Below are 20,752 nucleotides of genomic sequence, written 5' to 3'. Positions count from 1 at the left end.
AGCAGAACTTTTCCAGCAAGGAGCAAGTATGTGGGCAAAGGAATTGGGGCTGGGGAGCTCTTTATTATTACTGATTTTCTGCTTTCTTTTCAGAAGACATGGTAGGGAAATGAAAGAAGTCCTGTCTGGTGCTGCAATACAGCTGTGGCCTGCAGGGATAACTCCTGATGGATCTGCTGCTCAGAACAGATACCCTTAGGATGGATCAACAAGAAGAATCACCCAGGCTGGAAACTGGTGGTCAGACCTCTGACCTTAGTCCTGGGATAGATGTGTGGGTCCTGTGCAGGTGATGTATTGAGCCTGGGAGCAGGGGTCTGTCCTGTGTCTCTGGGGGAAGAGCCCTATTCCCATCCTCCAGCTTTTTGCATGCCTCTGATACCACAGCCTCTCACAGGAGTTTTCTATTGGAATCCACCTCTTATGACCACCTTTGACCATGACTACACAGAGTAAGAAGTTAAAGCCATGCCAGGCTTTGAACTGTGCAACAACCTGAGCTGTAAACTGAATGTCTTTCACCTCCTGGAAGTGTTTCCTCTTGTATGGGTGCTCCTCAATGCACATAAAACTGACTACTGCAAACGACTTGGTGTGTGCCAGCCAAAGTACCTGCCCCCTTCCAGCCTTGTTCCCAGCATGTTTTCTGTGAGGAAAGACCAGCATGGGTTCCCTGGGGACTGCTTGCAATCAGTCCCAGTGCCGTTACCTGTATCTTGCAGCCCCAGCATGTAATGAGTGCCCTAGGGCAGGCGGGTTATGAAAGATGCCCCATTAGCATGCCCCTCGCTGCCTGGTTGACGTCAATGTGACTCAGTGTAATCAGGGGAAAATGCAGAGCAGGATATGAAATGCTGGGGAGAGCGAACTTTTGGGTGCAACTGGAAAAGAAATATCAGAGGTGGAGCAACTGATAATAAGAGAAGAAGGAAGATTGCCTTATCACCCAGAGCTGGCAGCCAGGGTGAGTTTCCTCTCCCAAGTGCAGGCTATGCGGATGTGGGTGATGCTCTGCCATCACTTGGGTCCTGCAGATCCAGCCCTTGCCACAGACATGTTGCTCAGACCCAGTGGAGTGTGGATTTTAAAACATGTGAGCATAATGTTATGCCAGGATGCTCAGGTGCCTTCATTTTGCGCCTAGGCTTTGAATAGACTGAAGAACAGCTTAGTAAAGAGCCAGAACATCTGCATCACTGTGATGCTGTTCATATGGCTGCTGACTCAGGGTAAGGAACTAGATCTCAATCTCTCCTGCAGCAGCCAAACATCTACAGCGTTGTCCCACCTGATCTGCATTGTGGCATTGCTTACTACCATTGCAAATTACCATTGAGCAGGACCATGGCACATACCCTGGAAGCACTGCAGAGACCCACTGGACAGCAGGAGAAGGAGCAGAGCAGGCTGCAGTGGCTGTAGTGATCGGCTCTGCTCAGGACATGCGTTTTGGCTCTGCAAAGAGGCAGGCTGCCCTGCCAGCCCTGCACGACCAGTTTCCAAGCACAGTGTATCTTTCTGCAAGATGTGCAGTTTCACCACCTGCTCCTTGAGGCCTCTGGCTGCCACGTTGCCTATTTGTCGGCATGTTTGTTTGGCTTTCTGAGATGTGCCTGTCCGGCTCCTCTGGCATCCAACATGCTGCTGCCTGCCTCGTGCACACTGCAGATTTGGGTTCCTCCTTGGAAAGCATCCACATAGCCAGCTATTTTTGGAACAGAGGCATCTATTGTCTTGCGCTGCTCCCCACTGGGTTGAGCTGACAGCTGCCAGGCCTCCTAATCCCAGCACCCGCTCCTTTCCCATGGCACAACTCCTGTGTGCCCCCACAGCATCTCCCTATATAGTTCTGCTGGAGCCACATGAGGCAGAGCTGTGCCACTGCAGCACTGCTCTTAGCAGTTGGACTTATGATTCTGATCCTATACTTTGCAAATCCTTCAGCTACAGCACGCCTGTGCATCTCTCCTTGCAGCATGGTGGGTCAGCACATGCTTCAGCAGAGCCACCAGCAGAGCTGCAAAAGCAGACACCAGCAAGGGGAACGCACAGAGACATCAGCTCCCTTCCACCTCACGTTCCTCTCCCTGCAGTCAGTTCCACATCACAGGAACAGTGATTTCGGCACCGATGGCCCCTTAGCGTGTTAGAAAAGTTTCATGCAATCTGTTTACTTTTGAACATATGTTGTGTTCATGCAGCCTGGAGTCTTGCTGCCTCTAATAACTTTGGGTGTAATTTCTTCCAGTTTGATGCCTGGGGCACTGATTGACACCTGTGGAAACAGGCCTCCGAGGGGGTGCAAAAAGACTTTGCTCCCCTGGGGTAGTTTCTTTACTGCTGCTATTAAAAAACATCACACATGTTGCTCCTGAGGCACAGATCCTCCATGGGAAGTCACAGGAAGGAGAAGGCAGGAGCCAGGAGGACGCTGCAATTAACCACCTTGGGAAGCTTAAGGAAGGCTGAGATGTCTGCATCTGCATGGCTGTGTGTGTGTATGGAGCTATAACGATAGACAAGCATGTCTCAGAGAGAACAAACAGTGCTGCGGAGGATGCAGACTCTCCTCTTTGTCTCAAGGATGTGAGGTCTTTGCTGCACCTGGTCTTCCTCACTTTCTGAGCACTGCTCCAGAATAACACCCCAGCTCCATGGCACAGTGCCCTGTGGCATATGCCCAGTTCACCAGCATGGCTATAGCTATCTTCTGCCCCCCAAAATACATCCTAAACTATAACAGAGTACTACTTAGGGGGCAGGGAAAACCAGTTGTCTTGTTTCAGCAGGAGCAAAGCTGATGGGACAGAGCTCTTCCACCACCTTTTCTGAGCTCAGCTAAGGAGTTTGGGCTGTGATGTGCGCCGTGAGCCAGGTAAAGCCGCATTCAGCAGAACAGGCTTTTCAACGTACGTATTAGCAGTATATTTGCAATGTAAATTAATAAGTGCCATCTGCTTACCTCTGATGTTATGAGAATGTTGTCTTGTGACTGGCTATAAACAAGACAACATTGAAGAGGTAACACCTGCTGGTACATATTACCGCAATTTATTTTCAAACATTAGAAGATTAATTTGGTTGGAAGAAATAGGTATAATCTCCTCTTGCTGTGTATTAAGTGCTAATGAGAGGCGCGTGTGGGATTGCCAAGGCGATATCCCGGAGGAAGGATGGAGCACATGGCATGCCAGTGCCTGGCTGGTGCAGATCCACGGGGATGTTTGGCTGGTGAAATGTTGCTGCTTGTTAGATGCAGGAGCGTGTTTTTTCCATGCAAAAGTGCCCTCCAGGAAAAAAAAAGAAAGTCAAAACATCCCTTGTTGGCCTTTGGGTTGGGACGGTCTGAATCTTCACTTCACAATCATGTCCGACTTTTGAAATGGAAATTATTGTAATGCTGAGGCAGGGACAAAATCCTCCCATTTTAGCAAAATAAAATGCTTCGTTTGAGCCTAGAAATGTTTCCTCCCAGTTCTCAGAATAGGAATAAAACCTTCAGTAACAGATAGCAGATTAAAGGGACAGCCTCCCTTTGCACCTCCATGTCCCTCACTCCTTTTGCAGATGAGCAGCACCACAGGGCAGGGACTCACAGGCCTGGAGTTTGGTACCTTAGCAGGTTATGAATTCCAGCATGGCTGTGCAGGTATTTATGTAGGCAGTTGCTGCTTTGGTGACTTTCTTTCGTTTCATGCTGCCTGAAGCACCCCAAGGCGAGCGAACCAGAATGTGGTTGTGCCGATGTGTCTGCATGGGAGTATCAGCTTTCCCCATTCTGTGCAGCCTGCAGTCCAGGAACTGCCCCTGATGTGTGGGGTTACACCTCCTGCCCAATCCCCAACCCACAGAGCCAGAGGGGACCTTTTATAGTGGGATGAGGCGAGGAAAGTGGGAGCATACCCATGGTCAGGGTGGTTCCTGATATGGCCCATATCGAGATGTTGGAGAAGCCTGATCCAGATGCTGGCTCCTGGGCATGCTCTGACACCCCCATCTCACCTGTCCCCTGCCTCTTGCTGTCGAGCTGTGCTCATTAGACAATTAATTAATTAACTTTCTCTCATGATGAACTACTGCTGCACTTCCTCCTCAGCTTAAAACTCCCAGTCCTTTAAATCACTCAGCTTCCTCTCTGCCCCTTGGCATTCCTCCTGTGTCCCTCCCCAGAACCCGGGGTGACAGAGTCAAGCTTTAACCAAGCATTGCTGGTGACTCAGCCTGCTGGCTGCTAGCAGTGGTGGCACATGGCCTTGCACAGAAACGCTGCTGCAGGTGTTTGCACAGGGCAGTGCAGGCAGGGCTTGGAGCCATTGCTGCTGGGCAGGGGGATGCTAGGCCAGGGTGGGGAAAGGGGCTGACACCCCCATCCCAAGGCACCTATGGGCAAGGGACTACTGCAGCACATGGGAAGGCCCACATATTGCATGTGTCCCTTGCTGGGGATGCTTTTGGCAGTCGTTGGGTGAAGCTGTGACCATGCAGCTGCTTATCAAGCAGGTAGGTAGGGATGAGAAAAGGGCACTGTGAGCATGCCATGCTCACCTGCTCCATAGGACACCCCTGCAGTGCTGTCTCAGCCCCGTGCCAGCGGTGGACTCCCTCACCCTGCCAAATCCAGCTTGCATGGAGGCACTGGGAGGAGACGCTGGTAATTTTCCACTATCCCCAGCATAGGGAGGCACAGAGCAAGCACTGAAAACCTGGCGAGGCTCCACCACGGGTTCACACCTATTGCTTTCGCAAGACGTGTGATGATAAAACCCCGAAAGGCAAAGAAAGGCCATTGCTCTGATTCACTCAGCATGCTGCAAGCTGTCCTGTTTTGTTCCCTCTCTTCTTTTTCTTTTCCCTTCCCCATCTGGGGAGCTGGGGGGGTGAGGTTTCATTCTCCCAGGCTATGTCAGGCCATGCAGTGTCCCAGGTATCTTGACCCTGTCACCCCGCTTCTACCCAATGCCCACAGCAGACACAGGCTCTGCTCGTTGGCTGTGACAATTCCTAATTGCTCAAGATGGATTGCTGAAGAAAAAGCCTTCCATATGGTCCCCAGGATTTAATTTTTGTATGGTTTTTTTTCACCCCCCCTGCTTCTACAACTGTTACAGGAAAAGATATTTTTCCCCCTGTTTGACATATATGTAATCTTCTTCTGATACACAAATGCCAGATGGCACTGCAAAAAGATAATAAATGTGTCTGCAGCCTTCAACAGCTAAGTGTGTGAACCTTGGAAATGGCTATGGAAGAGCTGGGAATAGCTGGGCTCCCTGTGTTTTGAAGGGGTTGCTGAAGACTGTTGAAGGTGGTTGGGTGAGCCTGGAAATGCTCTGTGCTGGAGCAAGCCCAGGATGTTGCTGGTGTCTCTTCATGGGCAGGGAGGCTGGTGGGCTCCCAGCATGGGAAGGTATTTATTCTGCTTGGATAAAGCTGTTCTTTGATGCGCTGGAAAATACAAACTTTGTGATAGAAGCTTGCCAAATTCTTAGTGTTTTTATGATGCTGGGTATCTTGCTGGTTTCTCCCAGTGAAGATTTTCTGCTCAGCTCTAGTTGTGGCTGTGGTTGAGATACAACACAAACCCTTCCAGAGAGCCCTGCATGACCCAAGCTGGGATTTACACAGCAGTGAGCAAATAAAATCCAGCTCACCTCTGCTGGGAAATCCAAACTGGAGATGGACGTGAGCCTTAATACCACCACTTGGAAGGAGCCCCATGATCCAATGAGCAGCAAGGAAAGCAGATACCTGAAACAAAGCTGGTGGCAGGCAATGGACACTTTGCAGCCAGGTTTGGAGGGATCTTGAGTTGGGTGTTGAAAGCCTTGGGGAGGAGTGCTATGTCCTGCCTGCTGCAGGGGTGGGTGAGCAACGTGACCCTTAATTTGATTAGGCTCACCATCCCATAACCATGTTACTGTATGTAAGTGTTGCTCAGTGCTTAACATGATTGCTCTAAACATGGGGATGAAAAATGACCGCTGTCTTGCTCTGTGCTCTGAGATAACCTCAGAAATGCATTATTTCCTTCCCAAACCTCTGTTTAATAAACAGATACAAGAGCAATCTGGTTGCAAGGCACTTTTGGAAAAGGGCAGTGTGTTTTTTTTTTCACTGCAGCTGTTGGGGGAGGGAGGCTGTCTGTCTGTCTTCTCACATTCAGTTTCTTTTCTCACGCCAAGCTGCTCTTGCTGGCCATGACTCAGCCTGGGCTGAGCATTGCTGCAGAGGTGGCTCATCCTCAATGGGACAGAGCTGGTTCCATCTCACAGAACCAAGGCCGTGCTCTCACCAGATACCTCATTGTCTTGAGTTTCTGTTATGACCAGTTCCATCTCTTCCCCACAAAGGACATGGGCATTGAGAGATTGGGCACATCCTCTACACATGAACTTGGCTACCCTTCTTCCTGCTGATGTGTCCCACTGTGCCTCCATTTATCCCTGGAAAGCATCCTACATAGCTACCTGCCATTAGAAGCCCAGACTCACTGTGATGCCCCTTTGCATAGTACTCACCTTGTAATGATGTTGGAGTCACCATCCTCCCCAGAGGTGTTCAAGAACCATGAAGATGTGGCTCTGAGGGACAAGGTTAGTGGTTGTGGTGGGAAGGGTTGGTGGGTTGGTTGGACAAGGTGATCCTGGAGGTCTTTTCCAACCTTAACAATTCCATGAATCTATGAATTAGACTCAGTTTCGTGCATCCTCAGCCCCTCTGGTGAGTCTGGAGGACTTCCCTGCCAAAATTTTCCTGAGCAGAACAAGTCTGGTGCAGAGCGGTGCTGGGACAGTCTGCAGTGCTGATGGGCATCATGGTGGGAAAGGCCACCTACTGCTCTGGCCAAGCATTTGCTCCATGACCCACCGTGCAGAAATTTCCTCAGCCTTTGTAAAGGTAAGTTGTCATACCATCCCCAAGCCAGCTGATGGCCAATACATAAGGTTGTGCAAGTCTTACTTAAAAGCTTTGCCATAAAGTACAAGCTGTATGGGAGGCCAAAGGGCAGGTAAACCTGATTGTGTATGAGAAAATTCTGTTGGCATTGCTTTTATTATGTCTCTCCCAGGCTAACTGCCTGCACAGGCACTTTTATTCTGGAGCAAGAGCTTATTCTGATGCACCAGGTGTGACCACTCTGGTGGTGAAGTGTGAAGCAGAGAGAAGTGGGATGTGTGGTATGGAATGTGGGATGTGCCCATGGAGTCAGCATAGAGGTGTCCCCACTCCTTGGTCTTTGCTGTGCCCTGAATCATAGAATCATTAAGGTTGGAAAAGAACTCCAAAATCATCTAGTCCAACCATCAATCCATTCCCCCGTTCTCATAAACCATGTTCCTCTGTGCCACATCTCCATGGTTCTGGAACACCTCCAGGGATGCTGACTCCACCACCTCCCTGGGCAGCCTGTGCCAATACATTACCACAATTTATGAGAAGAAATTTTTCCCACTATCCAGCCTGAGAGCACCTGGGAAATCATGCAGCTTCCCTGCAGGACACAGCAGGTTAGGACATGGCTGTAAGGTCATGGATGCCCTTCTCAGCTCATCCAAGACAAGCTTGCTACATGTCTGTATCTGTCTGAGGGACGAGCTGTCTCCATCACAAACCAGGGCGGGAATATTTGCTGGCTGGGTCTCCATCCTGCAGCTGACAACATCTGCGCTTCTCCAGGGGTGGCCAACAGAGCTTGCCAAGGAGGCCTGAGGCAGATGTGCTGCTGAGCTGGGACACGTCCGAGCGTGGGTGTTCTCCAGGCACCCACAGAGCCGTGGCAAAGTGGGCAGCGAGGTGACCCCAGCACCTTCCCTTCCACCTGGGAAGCACTGGGCTTGTAGCTGTAGATGCTCTCTCAGGGTTGAATAACAGTGAAGGCACTGAGAAAGAGCCCGTGGTGCTTTTATCAGCTAAAGAGCTGTTGAGACCGGCAGAGCGGTTATTAGATTTGTCCCTAACACTTATTAAGTTTGAGCCTGTCGCTGAGATGTTCGTGCTATTCCTCTATGTATCTGTGGACATGTCAGCCACACTGAGGTATATCCAATTATCCTGTCACCTACCCGATAAGGTGATCTCAACTAGTTTCTTTTATTTCTTGGAAGGAAAAAAAAAAAAAAAGGAAAGGAGAAATGCAGCAACAAAGGGATTCTGCATTTGAGATGTCATTCAGAGCACACATGCACACTCAGGAAACCAGAGGAGAGCACAGGCACGGGTATGTATGTGTGCCTTCACACCAACACCACTGTGTGCATATAGATAACACTGCATCCCACCCTTCTGCCCTTTCCATCAACATTTCCTCTTAGGCTCTGCAGAGAGTTTTGCAGACAAAGAAACGGATATACGTGTTATTCTTTCTTTCAGTGTCCAGTTCTTCCCTCCTGTGGTGCTGTTAAGAGCTTGCCTCCAAAACGTGTGTCCAAGTGGGCCCTAATGCTGGGCTCTGTGCAACATTTGCTGCGTGCTCCCCCTGCTCCTCACACTCAAGGCCCTTACCACCTGCAGAGGTGAGGACAGGGAAGTGCATGCAGCTCATGCTCTGCTGACCTGTGTCTCGGTGACCCGAGGTTTCCAGCTTGCACAAGAAGTGCCTGGGGCTTGATTGCAAAAGGCATTTCATTTCTAACAGGTGGGTGAATTTGCCATTTAACTTCCAGTGAGATCTAACTAGCCGGCCTAAATACTTTTATGGCCCTCGCCAGGTGCCTATCTATATCTTCAGGTAGAGAGATATGGGGGAAAATGTGGCTTTTAATAGCTTGTGAGTCAGAGAGTCATGTCTGCACTGAGGGCGAGCAGCTGAACTGTTGCAGGGTGTGGAAAGAACCAGGGACTGCTGAAGGCTCCCACACCATGAACCATTCAGCCAGGACCTGGCAGGGCTCAGCCTGGGCTAATCTGCTCTCCAGGTACTGGGAGAAACATGCAGCTCAATGCTGTGCAAGGGAATTTAAATGCTTGATTTACCCATATGGTCTCTGTTGGTTTTTTGTGTTTCCTGGGGAAGTCTCAGTTATTCAGAGACTGGATATGGAGAGCCTGGTTGGATCACTTTGTCCCATATGGAAAAGAAAGAAAAAGCCTAGGGAAGGGGATGAAGATGTGAGTGGAGATGGAGATGGGGATGGAGATGAGACACAAAAACATGACAGTGAACATAGCTCAATTTGCAGCTCTGCTGCACTTTCAACATGACCTGAGCAAAACCCCAAGCCTTAATGCACCTATTTTGCCTATCACTGAGCTGGTGCTGTGAACAAACAAGCCTTACAGAGATATTTGCTATTATTTCTGATTGTGTGGACTCCAGGGTAACTAATTATCATTCTTTTTCCCTTGATCAAAACAATAGTAGTTATCATAAAGATACTTCAGGGTTTAAGACAGATTCAAACTCTTTTAACAGCATTTATTTCTGAAGAACCTTCATCTTTACTCTCTTTCATGACAGCTGGTTTTTGAGTCATGAGCCGGTTGCAATTATTTTGCCTCTGTAATTCCTTCTTCCTCGCACTCTTCCTGGCTTCAGAGCCACTGGAGGATGGTCACCTGTGTGGAGCTGTGCATGAATATCAGATCCCAGCTGCAGGCAAGGGTAGGAGGAAGTGAATGTGGAATATTTCAATTTAAAGTGCGTTTATTGTGCTTTCTGTCTCTGATTTGATGTAAAAAAAAAATAAAAAAATTTGCATGCAAATGACGGCAGATTTGCATCTCTCCTTTCACTGACTGCAGATGTTGAAAAAAAATATATATTTGAGGGCCTTTATTATTTTTTTTACAGCTTTCAAAACATCTTAGAGGAGATTTTGGCGGCTGCCCTATTAACGCATCTATGTAAATCTGCTGACCTCTCCTGAAAGCAGAGAGCTGATGTCAGGGTGTTTATACAGAGGTGCTGCAGTTCTCTGCAGGCTTTGCCTTTCCCAGATTTCTGGTGTCTTTTGGGATACGTTCTGCTGGTGAACCTGAACATGGAACCTTGTCTCTTACAAAAGTACGTTTTACATGGAAACACGTAGGAGAGTTTTTCTGATCGCCACGGGGATGTTTGTTGCATTCGATAAGTTAGAGGTGGAAGAAAATGAGTAGCGGGCACCAAGATCAGGGCAGCCTTGGGCAACAGGGGGCTGAAATTGCTTTCCCTTCCCTTAAACTAGGCTGGTTGATGAACCCATGGGCATACCACTGGGACAACCAGCACCATGGGACTTGCCTGGGGGAGGCTATCCCTGCAGGGTTCCCCATGCAGCCCACTCCGAGCAGTGGCTGTGTTCCCATATCTGATGCAGCGCAGGACAAATACCTTTTCTTCACTCTGGACAATCTACTTATCAGAGTGCTACATATTTACATACAAGCTGCATGCACCAAATGGCCCTTCGTTGAGTGCCCTGCTTTGTCTCTAATGGCAAATTAGCAGCCCCAGCAGTGGGAATGTTTAACAGGGCACAAAGTGGGTCCTGAAAACCACTCAAGCAGTGGCTGGTTTCCTCTGCTAATGTCTCAAGTGGTGAGTTGTTGAAAGTTTATCCTCTTTTGACTTGATGTATTCCAGTCACCTGTGCTTCAGCCATCAATGCAGGAATGAAGGACTTTTTTTTCCCCCCCCCCCCAAAGTTTTTTTTGACTAAGGAAGCTAGAAAAATCACCAAAGACAATAAAACAAAACCAAAAAGCCTGGCACAGGTTGCCCAAGGAGGTTGTGGATGCTCCATCCCCAGAGGCATTGAAGGCCAGGCTGGATGTGGCTCTGGGCAGCCTGGTTGGTGACCCTGCACACAGCAGGGGGGTTGAAACTGGATGGTCATTTTGGTCCTTTTCAACCCACACCATTCTATGATTCTATGATTCAATAAACCAGCCTCCAAATATAAACAGGACCAAGGCTGTTATGAACCAAGCTCTGCTGAGGTTGCTGCAAGGCTACAAAAACTGGCAAAAAAAGAAGTGTCTCTTCTGAGACTGCCAGCTTCAAGTAAGATGCTATCTATCTGTGCAGAGATTATGTTAACGTTAGCTCTGTATCTACCTTCAACAAAGAGATATAAATAGATTTACGCCTTTCTCTCTATGGATATGACCTTATATATAGGTGTGAGTGCACAGTAAGCGTATGCACGTGTGTGCGTATAAAATATGCACATCTAGACAGAGCCATCCATCTATCAAATGATGGGCCTTTCTCGTGCTCATTCTAGAAAGGGTTTAAAAGGAATTGCCTAAATACATAATACATGCTCGTTTTTTTGTTTTTTTTTTCTTTTTAAGAGATGAGTCAAGTCAAATGCTATGATATAAATTTTTAATACCCCTATGACCTGATTTTTTCCCCCTCTTGTGCAAGGAAGTTAACAATATGAAATGTCTTTTCGTTGTCTCTAATCACGGGCTGATTTGATAAGCTGCAATTATTATTCATATTTGAGATCTGCAGCTAGGGAGATGCAGGAGGTGTGGGGGCCATGGAGATGTTTAGCTTTGTTATTATTTATTGCTGCTATGAATAAAAGAATAACTATTAGAGAGATTCTGCCAAGTAGTTCGGGCTGCAAATTTAACTGGTTTAAAAACTGTTGCGATCCATTTGCATCTTCTATACTCTGGAATACTCTTTAATCATGTTTTTTGGTTCCTTGCTCCCATCTCAGAGGTTGTAAAACTGGAAGAAATGAAAGGAATCATTTTTGTAGGCCCTATCAAAATGCATTGTGTTTGTTGTTTGACCTTGGGCACTCTGTCTCCTTAGGAACACTGGAAGAAGACTGCAAGGAGTAGTCATGTCACAGCTGCAGTTGTGGTTATTATTCATCATCTTGCTACACACAACACTCAGCTTGTGCTGAGCAGAGAGAGCTGTGATCCCCATTATTATCAATACCCACTGCTTTATGATTGCCTCAGCAAAGGTGGGGGTAAGTGGGAAACGGCAAACACCATCTTTACTTCAAGAGTTGTATGTGCTCCTGTTGATTTCAGCACTGAAAATGTACGTGGTATGGTGATTTCTTTCAGATCCAGAACCAACGTGGCACCAAGGGACAGAACCAACTGTGTTTTTAGGATTCTGATTGATTTTTCAAGTGATGAAAGTGCTTTGGTCTGCTCCATGTAAAGTCTTTCAAATCTGTGGGTGCTTGGGTGCAAATACATTGCATATTTGTTCCTCTTACCCTCCTGGAGTCAGAGCCAGAATTACCTTCAGTCATTATTCTATCCTGTCTATGTAAGCCTAAACTGTTTTTGGAAGAAAAACGAATACATTTGAGTACTATCCTTTACAAAAAATGAGGGTGATGATTCCAGGAAAAATGCTTGCTTAAAACTCATTGCTGTAGGAGACTTGGCCACGTGATGGCTAGAAACACCAAAAGGAAGAGCTCTGCAATGAGAGGCCATGGCTTGAAAAACACATGGTCAGTTTCAGTCCTGAAATACCCTGTTGAAGGAGGAGCATCACGTTCGGAAGGAGTAGCCTGATGCATTTGCTGATGGTTTGCAGTGGAAAAAAACTTCTTCAGTCGCTCTGGTATCCAGTCTCTACCCAAAGATCCACTGGTTGGTGGAAATGTTGAAGATGGCTGTAGTGGAAATACTAAGTCACAGCCTGAAGCAGCGATTGAGCACCTGGTGGGAAGGCAGGGCCAGCCCAGGAGAACTCAGGTGTATGCAATGTGTCTGAGTGACCAGAAGGGCTGGAGCCAGGATCCACCCATTCCCAGACCTCATTTAAGGGTTGGAAGTGGAGGTGAGGGTATTTCTTACTGGGGATCCCTGGATACATGAGGCCTTCCAAAGGTAAGCCTTTCCCCCCAACTTTGTTTCTACAGCTGCTGCACTTGAGCTTATTTTCACTTGTTGTAGCCTGGGGCTCTGGTACCCTGTTATCATTGCTGGGTTTTCCATCACTTTATAGCTTTACAACAACTATAGTAAGCTGGGACAGCCAGTGAGCTTTTAATAAGTTTAAGGTTATTTAAGAACACTTCATTAAGGACATTCAGAAAATCTATATAGTTTCAGTGCATTTCTTTATTCTGTTTCCTATAGTTGGGTCTCCTCTGTAATGAAGTCAGAGGCAACTAATTCATCTCAGACTATGAAACATGCATATGTATTCCTCAACATGTTATGGCTTCACATCCCTCTGTCCATTGAAGGAGCGCTTCACTTTAAGGCTGTCCATAACAACGTGACTTCCAACAACTTTTGTGTGCTTGATCCCTTTTTTTTTCCAGTGAAAGGCTATTCTGGACTTCACACCTTCTTATGGTACAGCCTTAATAACTTTTCTCTCCTTTCTTTTGCCACTGCAGAAGTTTGAAGCCATGAGCTTCAGCATATGCCATTTTCCCTTCTTAGAGATGAACAAAGTATGTTGTTATGCTCTAAATGCAAAGCCTTTCTCCCCCATTAAATGTTTTCTAACTGCATAGACCAACCATCTGTTTCTCCTTCTCTTTTTCATCATTCAATTCTTTGCACGTTATTCAAATTAATTATCAATTAAGAACCGGAAAGTCTGGATAATCAAATTACAGAAGGGTGAGATGGTCAAGGTACCTTATTAAGAGCCTCAAGGTATTTATTATGACAATAAATTCCTGATCTTTTGCTTTAAAAATGAACCTTCAGCTCAGTAAGTGAAAGCAGAGTGACATGTATCTCTTCTTGGTCATTTATTTATGAACATAGGAAATTACATTGACTAACTCCCTTTCCATTCCAGATTTTAGATGGTAATCTTCTCCTCTCAGATGTCAAACTAACCCAGATAATAATACAGCTTGAGTCTCAAGACACTCCCCGGAGAGATAAGAAACTTCTTTTTTATTTCTTGTGCTAAAGTGAAGCTGGTTTATAAGGCATGAAATTAGCTGTCCTTTAACTCTATGGTTATCCCGGAAAGAGGAGGGAGTCTATATTTGGGGTGGAGGCTGAGCATTGCTGGCTGCTGTGCCCTTGGGCAGCTGTAGGATTATGCAGTTGGACCGCATTTCAGTATCCCTCTGCTGAGCAGTGCTCAGAGAGGGAAATTTATGAGGCTTGGCAGCATGGTTGGCATGCAGGGAGTGCCTGGGGAAGATGGGGATAGAGGAGAGCTGATTGTGCCCTGTGTGATACCTGAGAGATTCTGGCTCTGATCATCTGCACAGTCTGATGTGTCTAAACCTTTTCTGCAGTAGTCCCTCTGGCTCCTTGGCCTCTTATTTTAGGTGTAAACACATTGTGTGTTTGCGAAGGTAGTGGCTCATCCTCAGGACGGAAGGCAGAGATTAACCAAAATTCAGGGCTGGAAGAGATGACATAGTCTGATCTGAAGCCCCATGGGATGAAGTTCACCCATCCCACTCCTGGTGACCACGCTGCCACTGGGGTTTATTTGATCACTTTCATTTTAAAGTGGAATTTTACTGATGGATCTGAAAACCGGCTTTGAGTCTGAGCCAAAAGCATAGATGCCCTGTAACTCCTCTGTCCTCTGGGGAAGTGAGGGGCTGGAACTTCTAACAGTTGGGATCCTTGGGTCTCCTGTGGCCAAGAATATAATTGGTTATCATTAGTTAACACAAATGGCTGACACCACTTTGTGCAGTTCTGATGAAAACTCATTTGCTTTGTTACTGTTCCATCTGATTTTTTTTTTTCCCCCCCTCTTCTCCAAAGCCTCTTCCATTGCCCCTGTTTCCCCCCCCCCCCCACCCCCCCCAGCCAAAACCCTGTAACCATCACAGCCTGCAAAGCATCCTCTTCACATTTCTCCTAACGCAACTGCACATAATTAAGCAGTACATTTACATGTCAGACTAAACCCACTGTCCAAGCTGCTCGTTCTGCTTTGTACAACGCTGTGCCAGGCATCCTCCAAAAAGGATGCAAATCATGGCACAGAAGACATATTACAAGTGGCATGCAAGATCTGTGCCCACTTTGCCCATTGTGTCAAGAAAACAGAAATGCTTGTCAAAATACCAGCTCGAGTAGGAGCTCACTGCTTCTGAAGGAATAAAAGAACCATGTTGGCAAGCACAGGACTAGACAGGCAGATGTCCTCATCTCCACCCACTAGAATTTTATTGGCAATTGAGTTAAAAACCTCTTTGCATATGAAAGTAACGGAGAGGCGCTGCTGTGGCCTTGCTGGCAGGAGACTTGGCTGCAAAACCAGTGAGACATTTGACAAGGAAGCAATATGTTAGCGACGTCTCTTCATCCGTGTTATCAGGGCCAAATTGCCACGGCACTTGCAGCCATGTGGAGGCATTAGATGCAAAGTGTTAGACGCCCTGCCATTCTTCCTCATCATTTTCCCCTTTCTCTTATTCCTTTTTCAGTGCAGCCTCGTCCTCACACTTCTTTTCAGATGTCTCCAGAGCCAGTCCTGCCTTGTACTGCTGTGTGTCCTTAGAAAATAGGCTGCCAGGTGCTGAACACCCACAGTTTGGAGTGATCGCTCATGGTAATAAATGCTTCTGTTTGGATATTTTTTTTCCTTTTTTTTTTTTTTTTTTTTTTTCCTGTAGAAGCAATTGCATTTTCATCTTTTCCTTTCAGAGGTCACCTTTCCCAATGAGTGAATGGGAGGAATACAGGCTGGAAAAGTCTTTCCCTCCATTGAGTCCTTACATCAGAATTTGTAACCCAGTTTAGTTGTCTCCACAGTCTCTAGATGTGCACAGTCCCTGAATATCTGCAGTGGAAAGCTGGATTCCCTGCAGCAGCCTCAGTCTTGCAGTGCCAAGCTAAGGGTGTCTGCAGGTTGCCATTCAAACATGCCTGTGGACCCCCAGTAGGAAGGTGCTGTAGAGCAATGCACAGCAGTCTGAATGAGTGGGGGAGTATAGCCAAGGCTGCAGTCTATGGGTTGTTTTTTAGGCACACTGTATAGATGAGGTCTGCAGCCAAGCTGCTGCTCTTACCAGGCTGGAGGGAAGGATGAGGAATGCTCTGGGAAATCTACCCAATCTCTCAACTGGCCATCACACCTCCCAGAGAAATAAGCCTAATGATGCAGCAAGACAGAGTTTCTTTTCATCTCCTCCTTCCTATTCTCTTCTAAGGATCATTGGGTTTAATAAGCCATTGCAAGCTGCTGGAGTCACATTTTGCTGTCTGTACAGCTTGGAGGTGAATAACTCTTTGATTAAGCATCAAAAGATTGTGGAAAATTCCTATATGGAACCAAAAGAATGAGTTTGTGGCAAGAAAGCTGGAGGGCATCTTGCCACCTCTGCAAAACGCTCCTGACCCTGGCACATGGACAGCACAATCTATGCTAGCTGTGCGCAGGGCGCAGTGTCGAGGCAATGTATGATATGGCTCCTTGTGAAGGTGAACAGTCTGTTCTGAATGAAACCCAAGTTTGTGCAAGAGGTGCATCTCATGAGCTCTGGAGCTCATCTTCCTGGAAGGGCCAGCAGTCAGTTGGCATGCCATAGCAAGCAAGACCCTTGACACAGCTGCGGTGTGTAAGGTGGAGATGCACACTTGTTCTCGGGTTGGCAAAGGTTGCTCTCCTTATAAGTTATCCTAGCTTGCCTGCCAGCCCCAGGTGAGACAGCCACATCTTTCTGCCTCCGGTTGCAACCTGGCCCCACTCTGGCTTGTTGAGTCATTGCTCCTGCCCTGAGTGAACTCTAGGCAGTTTCTAGGATGAGAAAGTAAGCTTTTCTCATTGCTTTGGGTGACATTAACCGTTTTGCTATGATTCTGGGGACAGATTGGCTGGTTGAGAGTGCCATGCAATTAGTTTTACCATAATTATCCAATCCCACGTGGCAATTTCATTCTGCTTCTCTCCCTCTGGTCATCTCTCCTGAACAGAGGTATGGGCTGGTTGCTCCTTACCCCTCCATCCCCAGCCCAGACACAGCAATCTCTGTGTGTTGACTCAGGTGTCCAGCGTTGTACCCTGTGAAGGTGCTGGATGTTGTGTAGGTGTTGAAGCTGGCATATCACCTTGCTTTCTGAGCTGTGATGTGCTTAAATATCAGCTGTTCGTTGCTCACTGACTTGTACAGATACAGAACTTGCAACTCTTGGTGAACCTTTGGCAAGATCATTGTGCTGGTCTGGGGTCAGATAGCCCCTTGGTTCCCCAAGATCCATGCTGGGCTCTGAGTTCAGCAGTAAGCCATGGGCAGTGCCACAGCAGGTCAGGCCCACGGCTGTCACCTGGATCACCAGGCTGCAGCTGTGTTCAAGAAAACTTTATAGCAGGCCCGTGGCTTTCTTTGAGTGCGTTTCCAAACACAGTCCTGCCAGCCAGAAATTCCTGGTTGCACCATCTGCATTCTGTCAAGGGAAAGAAACAAAGGTTGCCCTTTGAGATGTGGCAAAGGGAAGGAAAGAAGCTCTGGCATGGGTCCCACCTTTCTGAGGTTGTCAGTGGAGGAGTTCCCAAACACTTCTGCCACTCCTCTGAGCTGTTCCAAGTGCCTGGGCAGTGCTGCCAGGTAAGCCTTGATTTACTGCCTATGTGGATCCAATGGATTCTTACATCCTGTGCAGTGCATTGCAGGGAAAAATGGCTGCTGAATGTTATAACCAGAGATGTTGTTTCTTGAGCTGCTGGTGTAGCTGCACTGCCATAGTGCAGAGCTGTGTAGTTCTATCTCTGTAAACACACATCCTGGGTATTTTTCCAGGGTAAAAAGTGCAAGCACAGTTCCTTGTTTTCACATTTTCCAGTTGCATGCAGTAAACAGCAGAGTACTTAGATTTTTGTTGTTACGCTTCTCTTATGTTGTCAGGAACATTTCCAGCCTGGGATCCAGGAGAAGAGTGCCTGACATGTGCAGCCCAATTTTCTTTCTTTTTCAGCCATATAAATTGCAGACACAACCTGAAATATTGCATCATCCCTCAGCAAATGGGCACCAAGTTGCTCAGTTGTTACTCTGCTCTGTAGGTTACTCTGCTCTCAAAACAAGGCAGGAAAGGGGCCATCAGAGGTGTTCCCCCTGCTCTGCATGCTAACATGGTTTTGCCTCAGGCTGGAAAGGAAATTATTATCTACTTCAAACCTTCGGATGAATGTGGAGCAACAGGACCAGAATAGGCTGCTTTAGACAGGGCTTCCCTAGGTATTTACAGTATGGGTGTCTCCTGAAGTTGTTGTCTGGCTTGGGGTTTGGTTAAGCATCACAGGAGGAAGGGGCACGGAATGATTGAGGAATTCCATGTTACGTGCAACAGTAACAAAATCTGTTTCAACTGTGCTGGGGGATTTTGTGGTGGAGACTAATGAGGGGGAACATTCATTGCTCATGCTTTCCCCTGTAGATGCGATCCTTAGAGAGGACTGTGTGATTCTGCTGTGTGATTTTAGTCAGTAAAGCATCTGTTAGTGTCTGGTGATGCTTTCTCCTGGTGCAGGTCTATGGTAGAAGCTGGAGTTCCCAAAAGTTCGGCTCCCACTGTGTTTATCTAAGATGAATCCACGTGGTTGTGCGGATAACCCTGAACACACTGTGATGTGATGATGAAGAGGAGGTGGTTTGCCCAGTCCTACCCTGTCTGTGATCCTGATCTGCTGTAGGATCTGTGGGAGGATGTGCTGGTGAGGGCCTCGTCTGGATACTGTTGATGATATGAATGGAAAAATGAGTCTCACCTCCAGAGGATCTGACCCACAACATTGTGCCAACAGTCCCCAGATGTTGATTGCTTAATAAGCTTTTGGATACCAGGCTTTGGCTTCAGAGTTACTTCAGTGGTTTTTTAAAAGGCATCTTCCCTGCATCCCAGTGGTTTGGAGAGGCACAATTGCTCCACCAAGGTGCTTGAACACTGAATAGAAATGCTTGAAGGAAACCAGGAATGCCAAGAGATCTCTTTGTAGCAGGTTTTCTGTAGGATATGGGGCACGCGTCTCTGTCCACTCTGGTTATTACTGCAGTTCATTGCCATGCTGCTCTTCACACAAGTGTATTAGGAAGTTGACTTTCCATGCCCAAGTTCTAACCAAGCATGAGAACCTTGTTTTGCACTTTCCAGTCCAAAATCTCACCCATCATACAGCTGTGCACCTCCCAATGGCCTGCGTTCAGCCAGAGCATCCCATCAGCATCTGGAGGAAAGCAGCTGTTAAAGCCCTCAGTGTAGATGTGTTCAATCATAACATCAGGAATGTGTGTGAATTAATAAAAGCAAACGGTAAGTCCTTGCCATTTTCTGAAAAAGAAAGGCCCCTTCATGGAAAGCCATTCTTCCCATAGGCATTTTTGTATCCTTTTTTCCCCCATACTTGACAATTTATTCATGGTCTCAAAGGCTCAAAATCTCTCATGATAATTTCTTCTGGCCAGGGAGTAAGCATCTGTTCTCTCTGATTGTGGGTCACTTCTCTCATGCAAAGCTTGATGAAGGCGTGCATGTCAAGGTCAGAAATGAGGATGAACTTGTATTTTTCAGCTTAAAAAAGAAACAACCAAAAAACCCACAGCATCAAGAAGCTGCAAAAGAGAGAATAGCATGCATTTATAGTGGGGATGGGTAGTGTGCTTTTGTTGTATTTATGATGTAAAGAAGAGTCAACTGTAGTGCTCTAATACATTAATTGCTTGTTAGTCATTAGGTTTATGCATTTTTTTGCCAGGAAAGAAAGGAGATATTTGGATGAAAAGTGGTCTATTTGGAATAGCAGGAAGACTAGATGTTTAGAAAAGGGGAGGGTGAATATGATGTGATTGAAGCATAAAAATAGAGAGTTCCAACCAAAACTAAGTGTGCAGTTATCAGTGGGGCCCTGAGGTGGTTGTTGGTCAAAACCAGGCTTGTGCAAACATTAGCTGCCTTTGGAGTTCTTGGAGGTGTTATGGCTGCAAGGTGTCGAGGCCTTTGAGGTGGTACAACCCAGGAGTGTGCTGGATTGCTCATCTACTGCTTGCAAGGCTGTGAAAAGAACCATCCTTGGAGGGAGAAATTTCTCAAATACTTATCATATATAAGAAAACACTTCTTACTTTTCTTCTGTGAAAGGATGGACGTCTCCAATGGTCTCCACAGAGAGTGTGGGCTGAACTTCATTCTCTTTCATTTGGGTCCTAGAGGTGTTCTCAGCCTCGCTCCCTCCACCTCTGCACCTGATGTCCTTGCCAAGCATATTGGGAAGAAGCTCTAGCCCGGAGCGCAGCAGCATACACCCCAAAGGTAGGTAGCTGAGGACACTGCTGATGAGCTTTCTAGGTGCTTCCCTTCTGCTCCTGCCCGAGATGTGAGGATCATTCCCCACATCAGAATCACGTTGAGGTCCCAGAAGAGGATCTCTCCTGGTCCCTCCCATGCCGATGAGCTGCTCCAGGAGCACGTATGGTTTGTCCCCATTCATCTTCCTAACCATAAGATCTGTGGCAGCCAAGTGAGACACAGTCTGCCCATCTGAGAGATCCAGCAGAAATATCTGGCCTGTGGGGATCAGCATTCTGCTGCTATCCCAGCGCACACTTCATCAGCTGGTGACCAAGCTTTGCTTTGCATACATATGAAAAATTAACCTGAGCCAGCAGGATGTTTGCTTGCCTTCCAGACTGCTCTCTTTGGCCAGCAGTGAGCTCAGAGCCAGATGATGCACTGCATACACACACAGGCAACCTGCACCAGGGGCTGTAGCAATAGTCAGCAGGCAGCATCACAGGTGCTGCAGGGCTGAGAAAGGAGAAAACTCCTTGCTGGGCTGTGTCACTTCAGCTGTGGGTCAGCGTCCAGCTGGAAAGCAGGCGATGTGCTCATTGAGCTCCAACCG

At 47.2% G+C, this 20,752-nt stretch overlaps 1 long non-coding RNA gene across 1 annotated transcript; it reads left to right on the top strand.

Annotated features, from left to right (window-relative positions):
- Nucleotides 1-12,779: 12,779 nt before the first annotated feature.
- LOC140255002 (uncharacterized) lies at nt 12,780-16,908 on the top strand. The gene is made up of 4 exons (XR_011904360.1): nt 12,780-12,804; nt 13,323-13,379; nt 15,342-15,466; nt 15,562-16,908. It is a non-coding gene; the product is annotated as an uncharacterized lncRNA (long non-coding RNA).
- Nucleotides 16,909-20,752: the final 3,844 nt, after the last annotated feature.

The sequence above is a fragment of the Excalfactoria chinensis genome, chromosome 7 (genome assembly GCF_039878825.1).
Source record: "Excalfactoria chinensis isolate bCotChi1 chromosome 7, bCotChi1.hap2, whole genome shotgun sequence".
Taxonomy (NCBI): domain Eukaryota; kingdom Metazoa; phylum Chordata; class Aves; order Galliformes; family Phasianidae; genus Excalfactoria; species Excalfactoria chinensis.
Note: the sequence above shows the minus strand (reverse complement) of the source record. Positions and strands in the feature narration are given on the sequence as shown.